Raw genomic sequence first — 8,842 nt, 5'->3', positions numbered from 1 at the left:
CTGCCCAGCCATCTCCCTGACCATTTCAGGTAGCAGGAATCACATTCCCAGCACTCTCCAGGGACCCTACTAAATAGATGTTCTCACAATGCCTCTCAGCATGCCTGGAAAGGCAGTGAGTACCAGCTATTTTGGGACTGTTGATGGTGAAGCCAGTACTGGCATCTCAAGGGTCACTCAGAAAACACTTTTTGCTATCAGTACAATTTTTCCTGCACCCCAAAGGAAGGATCAAGAGCTCTGCTGGGCCATGTATGTCTGTGAGTACTCATTGCAGGAAGAGAGACTTTCCCTTAGCACAGCACATCTCAGGCCTTCAGAATTTACAACTAATAACCAATTCCTTCATGGAGCCCTGAGGGACACAAAAGGAGCCCCAAGTAAGCAGTGAACTCACCTCCCTACAGGTTCAGGACATTCTTGGGATGAATCCATTGCACATCCATTCATGTCGTGTCAAAGGCATGGCAGAATAACTGCAGGGGTTGTGCTGGTGGAGGAAAAAAAAGGCTGTTCATGGCTGAAATTAAGCTGTTAAAGAGCAGCTGAGGTGAATAAACACGCACATCCATCTTACAGACTCTGCCCTCTCCCCGAGGGGACAATTGCTGCTGTCTCACATCCTTCCACTTCCTCATGTGCCAGTCTGCACCAGCTCTTCATCCTCTCACCTCCATCCCAGACCCAGATGGAACACAGACCTACAACATCCAGGTCCAGCAGTCTACCATCACCAGGCTGAGACCACTGTCTCATCTCCCAGATAAATAGATATTTGTTTGTACATGGGTGTCTGGCCATGAGCTGGGTCCTGTAAAAGTTGATCAGGAAGGGTAAGTGCATATTTCCACTGCTGAAAGACCCACAACCTGTTAAAGTGTTTTTCTGTAGAAACACAGCATCTGTTTGGGTTAGGAGGACAGGGCTGGAAATGTGGATGAGGACCTGTCTTGACCTAGGGAAGGGGAAGAGAGCCCCTCCTCCAAGAGCTGACAAACCTGAGCACCTCCAACGAGCCACGTGCAGGAGCAGGGCTGTGCTGGGTAAGCTGTGTGTGGAAGGTGGTCACGCTTGGTTTCCTCTGCAATGCTGTTATCCTGAATAAACATTAGATTGGGTTTGGAGAGCTGCCCAGATGATCATTAACCTTCTCCTGGCCCATGACAAGAAGTCAGCCTGCAGCACTGAGCTAAAATTAGGCTTGTAGGGCACTGGGACTTGCCAGCTATTGCTATATCTGGGCAGTAACCCCCTGCAGAAAGTAGACAGCCAGAGGGTCCAGCCTTAAGCTGGACTCCTTGGCTCCAGAGGACAAAAGCTAGTCCACAAGATAACTTAGGGTGAAAGAGACATCTGGAAGTCTCCAACCAGAGAAGCAAGAGCAGCTTCAAAGGTCAGTGAGTCAGTGAGAAGTTCCAGAGGTGTCTACAGCACAGCCATAGTAATTCCTGTGTGCAGGACATGTGCTGATGAAAAAGTGAACTCTGTTTTGCCTACCCAGAGATCACAGATCATTACCATGAAGTTCTAGATGGACTATTTTCTTGTCCATTTGATAACACTCAGCAGTACAGTCCTCCTAGAAACTGACTGATGTTGGCACTGGCCAGAGACCCACACTGTCTGGCTTGAAACCACTTCACAGGGCAAGAGCAGGACAGGGAGGGAAGTATTCTTTTGCAAAGACAACCATAAAAAGTCAGAGCAAACAAGACACTTGAACCTTTGAAAAGAATTTCTAACAAAGCTCACCATTTCACAGAGCCACCACCAGATTTCATCCTGTATAAAAGTGGGGTTTCCTGTCTGGGATGCAAAGGGTTATCAGGACTCCTGCAAAAATAAATTAATGAATGAAAGCAGTAAAACCCTCTTCCCAACAGCAGCAAAGATCTGAGCAAGGATGACAATGCAGCAGAGACAAGGCACAGTTCAGATTGTCAGTGCCTAGGAACATCAGCAGCTCTCCTTCCCAGCGTGGGGCTGGCTCCCTCCATTGCATCGGTGCTGGAAAAACATGCTTTGATCTTCAGCACTATTTACAGGGGAAATCAGGAGTCCTGCTTTCACACCAGACCTCTGCTTTTCCCCAGCCTAACATCAGCATAACCATCCTATAATGGAGCTGTGATTCAGGCCGATTATTTCTGAGGAAAAATCCCATTAAAGAGGTTTTCTCCCATGGAAATACACCTTTCTTATTGAGATTGTTGTACCTGATCAGAGCTCTTACTTCTCTACATCCTCCCAAATCTTCTTCCCCTTCACCTTCCTCTAACTGTGCCCCTCTCATCACACTCCTCAGCTCTTCGAGGGCTCTGCTGCACTGTCACAGGCTGGAGCTGACATTTCGTATCTGCCTGTGCTGATATTTCAGAAGGCTGGTTTAATGCACAGGTAACCCAGCTAGGCTTAAGACATTGTTCACCAAGATCATCATTTATGCATTTACTTAAACTCACTGGAGGATTCTGCTCAGTGGCCCACAGCAGTGTGCGATAGGGTTGTCATCTCAACAGACCCTGGAAGCTAAGCAGCATGAGATGGATGTAAATGACTTCAGACTGCAGCTGAGTGAGAAGCAAAATAGCTGTATTTCCTGAAACCCCAAGAGCTAACCTGTCTTGAAAACATTGTCATTTTAACCCAGGATTTATCGTGCTGTGGAACAAAAGGTTCTTAAAAAAGTTTGTGCAAACAGGTTTGTTCTGGCCATTCCCAGGTTGCAGCTCTGGCCTCAGCCTGGCTGGTGGAAGCTCACCACCAGCAGAGCTCAGGGGGAACAGGAGGCCTGAGCTTCTACAGAGCTTCTGAGCCCATGGGTGGATGGGGTGGGTGAAGGCCCAGGTGAGGCTGATCAGGGTCATGAGTGTCCTCAGGGCCTTGGTGGCCAGCTGCATTTCAGGGTCCTCAGATGGTCATTTGCCCATTGGTTTGCATAGCTTGTCCCATACCTCCTGCAAAGGGTCTTCAATGTGACCCAGCAGCCAGAGCATCTGCAGACACTAAATAGCCATCAGTGTCTTGATCTCTATTGACTTGTGTTCTCCTTGGTAGGAGCTACCCAAGGAGAGGGTGTCCCCAGCACCATACAGAGCTCATGAGTGTTGATACACTTGTATTACTAATGCCCCTGCATAGAGACCAAGTATGTCATTTATCTTTCTTTCTCTGAGTCTCTCCCCAAAAAGTGATCTCTTCCACATTCCTCCTGCCTGGATACAGTCTGTGACCTCCCAAAGTCTCAGTAAAAGCTATCCTGTATGCAATGCTGAGCACTCTTCTCTCAGCCCCTCCTTTACCTCTCTGCTTCATTCCTTCTTCATCTTTTCAAACCTCTATGGAAAATATATCTCTTTTCCCTTGCCTGTTTTTCTTAAATAATAAATAATAGCAGGAGAGAGAGTAAAATCGACTGGAGAACTCTATTATCTAACACTGTGAGGCATTTGGGAATAAGGCTGGGATGCACAAAATGCTGCCCAAGCCCTGTCAGTAGAGGCAATATTAGTACCAGGACCTCTGGATATAAAATGAACTTGAATTTTACAGGACTGAGCATCTTTATTATTCAGAGTGGTTGTGATCCTGACCAACATTACCCAGCAGGAAGCATGGAGTAAACACCAGGAATACGAATGAGGAGAAAAACCTGCCTGGAAGCTTCCTTTCCCCACCTGACATACACAGGATGGACGTTAGCCATTTAGGGGCAATTTCATTACTAATAAATGTTTTATCTGCCATCTTGGAGCTTCCTGCTTGGATGATCTTATGCATAATGAAGAGCCAAGGTTCATTTTAAAATTTGGTGCCTGTTAGCTGAATTTTCCCTCACCACCTCCTTGGGTGACTGAACATTTATCCTTTGTAACGCATTGCTTCTGTTTGGCTATGGCTCTTTGTAGTGTGGATCCTTCATTTTTATGACAAAATGGCCTGAGTGGCTGTGAAAGAGAACGTGAGAAGCCAGAAATGGAGCAGTTAGGGAGAAGGAGGTGATGGAGATGCAGAAGTGCCAAGGAGAGGAGCGCTGGTGTGTATGTGCGTGTATACTCACGCACACACGCACACACACGTTAATCTGTCTCCTTGCCTTCCCTCAGCAAATGTAATCCACAGTTTGAAATAACTCATTCAGTAGAATAACAAAATTAGGAACTGAGTGCCAGCTCACTCTCCCTCTCCCTCCCCAGCCCCCACAGCTGCTTTGTTCGCTTCCTTGCAGCTGCTGCTCTGGTTTAATTTTCCAAGATGCCATTAGTCGGGAGATGGAAGCAAAAACTTCCCAACCAGCCTACACTGGTTTTTGGAGCCCTAGCTTTACCTCTTCCTTTCCACCTCTCTTGCCGTGGGTTTGCAGCCAGGATAAGGATGCTGCTGCTCATCCAGTGCAGGCTGCAGCCTCATGGGTATCACAAAATCCCAGTGGTCCTCTTTGCCACTGGGTTGTTGATGGGGACCAGGGCTGGAGGAGCAGGGATGGTTAGGAGGGGACTAAATCACAGTCAGGGTTGAGGATTAGCAGGGAGAAGCCTTGATTTGGGTTCCAGCAGGGACACTGGGTATCAGAGGCAATGTACAGGAGCAGCAAGGAGTGAGGGAGTTGTCATTACCCCTTTGCTGACCTCTGTTAGCCACATAAGCCAAACATCTCAGCTGATCAAACCATTCTGCCTCCTGAGAGCAGAAGGGAAGGGAAATGCAACAGTGTCTGCAGGGTATGGGTAACTGCAGGAATGATACTTCCTGCAAGGTACTGAATGGGTGCCTGGGCTGTGCCATGGATGTGGCCTGTTGCCGTTGTCACCATGGTGCCACAGTTCAAGATATCTATGATTGAGATCAAATAGTTTATTATTGTTATTACATGCTGTCTTCATTCCTCTCTTTTGCTTCTTTCTCAAACAATGAAGAACACCCCCAAATCTCCACTTTCTTGGTTGTTTATCACATAAGAGTTGTAGGTGGCTCATTCTCAGGTTGTCCCAGGCAGCTCTGTGGAGGGGCAGTGGACTGGGAAAAGTGGTGTTACTGTGGGAATAAACCCAGAACAGCTGGGCAAAGACAAATCAGGAAGGCAGGAGGGTTAAACCACTAGGTTTTCATAGTGATTTTTATCCAGTCTGTGGGGAAGAGGCACAGGGGGCTCTCCCATGCTCTCCAGAGCGATGTCCCAGCTATAGGAAGTCAGGGACAGCAAAGGCTCCTTGGCCAACCAGCTGCTTTATTTCTAACCTGCAAGAATCATGCCTGGGATTTCAGGAGCAGAAATGAGGAGAGAAGAGAGATTAGAGGTGAGGTAAAAGATAGAAAAGGGAAGAAGGAGAAACCTCCTGGATTCCTGTTATCTGCTGTTACAGGGAGATGAGTTGGGAACCACCATGAGTGGCCCTGCTCCCATCCAGCCTCGCGGAACGCTCAGCTCTTGGCTGATGTTGCAGCACACATGCACAGCACACACCCACACGTGCTGCGATGCTGGGAGGGAGGCTCTCAGAAGCCAACAAGATGAACAATTATGTCTTCTGTGCAAAGCAACAAGACACACTTCTCCACTCCCTAGTCATGTCCCGGCAACCTAATAAAAAGGGAGATTAGCCCCTCTTTCCTTCTCTCACATCTCCTTAATGCTGTCATTTTATTCACACTTTGCAAAGCAAATAAACCAGCAAATTGCTTGCTTTAATGAGCTGAAATTAAACTTGAGCTGCTGATAAAATTCCTTTTCTCCTTTCTGTTGTCAGAAAGGACTTGTCTGATAGGCAATGTATGGAAAAGAAAAGAAAACACATCGGAGGAACTTTAGTGAACATGTTTGAGTCATTTACTGTTGCTCTTTCTCATCCCCGACACCTCCAATTAGATGGGGAGGCACATGGGTGCTATAGGGGAAGGCTTTAGGGGATCAACCTGGCAAGGTCTGTGGAAGGTCTGTCTCTGCTCCTTGCCCATGGATGGTCCCACTCCACTAGCTTATGCACTCTGACACAGGCTGCACCCCTCAGCCTCTCCAGAGAGGAGTTCCTCTGCAGGGAAAAGGCTGGTTTGGCTCTGTGGAGCATTCTCAAACACAAGTTTTCCCAGACAGTGTGGCTGGGTCGCAGTGGTTAGTTAGAAGAGACAGAATAAGTACTTGCTGAAGAGAGTATGCCAAGTTGCATCCCTCCCTGCTGCCTGTGCTGGCTCAGTTTGGCAGGGCTTCCCCTGCCTATTGGAGGTCCATGGAATCCACAAGCCTATGGAAGAGGACAGGGAGATGCTCACATCAAAGGCAAGGAAAACACCCTCTGTGCCATCCCAAAGGGACAGCTGGACAACTGGGACAAGCCATTGCTTATGGCTGTGCAGGCTAGGAATACCCTCCTTCCACATCCTTAGGGGCAGTGTGCACCCCCACAGGATGCAAGAGGAGCTGGAGACCAGGCTGGTCCCTGTGGCAGAGGAGAGTGGGCACATCTAGAGAGAAAGTCTCCACCTGCAGCGCAATGTATGTGCTTGGATTTTCATCCCAACTAGAGGAGCTGAGGGCACTTTCCTTCAGTCTCCCACTACCCTGTGAAGTGCTATCATTATCTCACGGTACCAGAGAGGAGACTGGAGCGCAGAGAGGTTAATTGAGTTGTCTAACACCGGGAGGGATGTAGCAGCAGATGTCTTTCAGCCTGGCACTGCAGCCTGTGTCTTGCCATCAGCTGGGGAGGTGGTAAGGGGGAGCACTCACCTGCAATCTCCCGGGAAGCACAGTGCCTCTTCCCTTCCTCACTGGCTTCAAGGACTCAGCTATACCAAAATCGGCTTCCAGGTCCTGGCGAAGCATCCCAGGGCAGGGACAGCCCATGGAGGATGAGGTGGCTGGAAAGTCTCATGTGCAGAAAGCTGATGTGAGATCAGATCTTTCTATTCTTGTAATGGAAATCCAACTGTGCCACCAGGGAACAGATTCATTGTTCGCAATCCAGAAAGAACAAATAAACTGTTTTACTGCTTATTATTACTGGCCTGTTTACCGAAGTATAGACTGAATGGTGAACAGGGATCTCTGCAGTGAAACATGGTCTGCTTCCCTGCCTGGTATTGTGGCTGGGAAAGAACCTAGTTTCTTCAGGACAAGGGTGAGAATGTGGCATCTGCCTCTAAATGCCCCTTGACAATCAGCCTCACACGATATTCAGGCATGCAACAACAAGCAGTCCCTTCACTGCTTGGGCACTGGGAAATGGTTTGGGAAACTATTTCTGGATTTATGCTATTTTTCAGGTTCAGTGTAAGACAATTTAGATGTAAGATGTGCTTCTGTCTCCTTCACAACTTTCCAAGAAAACTCCACTTCCTACCAGCTATGTTTTCAAGGAGTGCTGGTGGTATCTTCCCTGACTCTTACAGTCTGTCCTTGGACAAGGGAGACAAGCAGAGCTCCTGTTCCCAACAAAAATTCCAAGAAGGATATTTCTAGATAGGCCATGATGATTTCTCTTCATTTGTGGGCAACTCCACCTCTGCCAAAACACCTCACTGCACCCATCCTACCAGGCCAGAGAGCTATTTGACAGTAGAGATACCCACAGCTGTTATTTTCAATATCCTGTGGAAAAGCATGACCCAGGAGATGGTGGTGCTCAGGCAGTTCCCACCTCTCCACTTTTGCCTTCCTGTTTCCCTAAGAAATTCTAAAAGTAAATAGAATTGCTGTCCATGATTATTTATGTTTAGTCATAAATGCACTAAAGAAAAAAGAAATGGAAATTGTGAGCCAGGAATGAGTTTTCTGTGGGAAGTGAGGCTGCTGGAAGTCCCACAGGTTTATGTCTAGTGAATGCTCTTCCTAGTGTTCAAACAGCTGTTTCTGGCTGGGGTGGGAAAGTCTTGTCCTGTCTTCTGCAAATACTCTTGTTATGCCACTGAATGGTTAAGGGTCTTCCCCACCTCTGCATCATTTCACCCAGGGGAGAGAGAGAAATCTTGGAGACAGGCAGCAAGTGCCAACCAGGGACAAGGACACTGGTTGGTGCACAATCACACCAGTGCCCTAGACTACTGCACAGGTTCCCAGAAACAGGACAAGCACTTTATGCTGGGCTTTATCTCAGATGCCAGGCAGCAGTGCATTGAGAGACATGGTGTCCCCAACCAGCACCACCTTCTGTGGGCACTGCTGCTGCACACACCAGCACGAGAGACAGTTAGGATTCCCCTCAGCAAAACGCTGCAGCATCAAATCTACATCAGAGCATGTTGTCTAGACTTCATCTGCTCTCAGCGGAGAGGAACAGACACTTCTGGGGCATCACGCCTCTCCTCCTAAGGTAGACACCTAAATAGGTCAGACAAACGGTGTGCTGGATGTGTGTTGGTCTCTCCTCTGCCTAAAATGTGATGCTGGACAGGGGCTCAGAGGATGACCTCTGGGGTCAGTGACCACCTCTCCTTGTGCTGCCAAATGCTGCTGGTGGCAGCCAATGAAACAACCAAAGTCTTCGTGAAAGGTAGTGGCCAGAGTGAGAAGACAAGTGCCTAACTTTGAGAGAGTAGTTGGATGCATCTCCAACACCTCTGAATGCTGACTGTTTTTCTTCTGTGTTTAGTTTGTGCTTGTGATTTTTTTTTTGGGCAGGTGAGCCGAGTGACCAAGCGGGGAAAGCCAAACCCACAGAGACACATGGAGATGGGGACCAGCATCATGGTGGGCAGCAAAAAGAAAACGAGGAGATGTACGATAAGAAGTGAGAGGAAGGCTTGTTTCTAAGCCAGAGGGACTCCTCCACACGGGCACCTAACTTCATGACTCCTCCCTTGAGATGCCAGAGACCTGGTGATGTGGGACCAGCTTCAGCCACCCAGG

This window comes from Acanthisitta chloris, unplaced genomic scaffold (genome assembly GCF_000695815.1).
Source record: "Acanthisitta chloris isolate BGI_N310 unplaced genomic scaffold, ASM69581v1 scaffold2299, whole genome shotgun sequence".
NCBI classification, from domain to species: domain Eukaryota; kingdom Metazoa; phylum Chordata; class Aves; order Passeriformes; family Acanthisittidae; genus Acanthisitta; species Acanthisitta chloris.
This window is presented reverse-complemented; position numbering follows the sequence as displayed.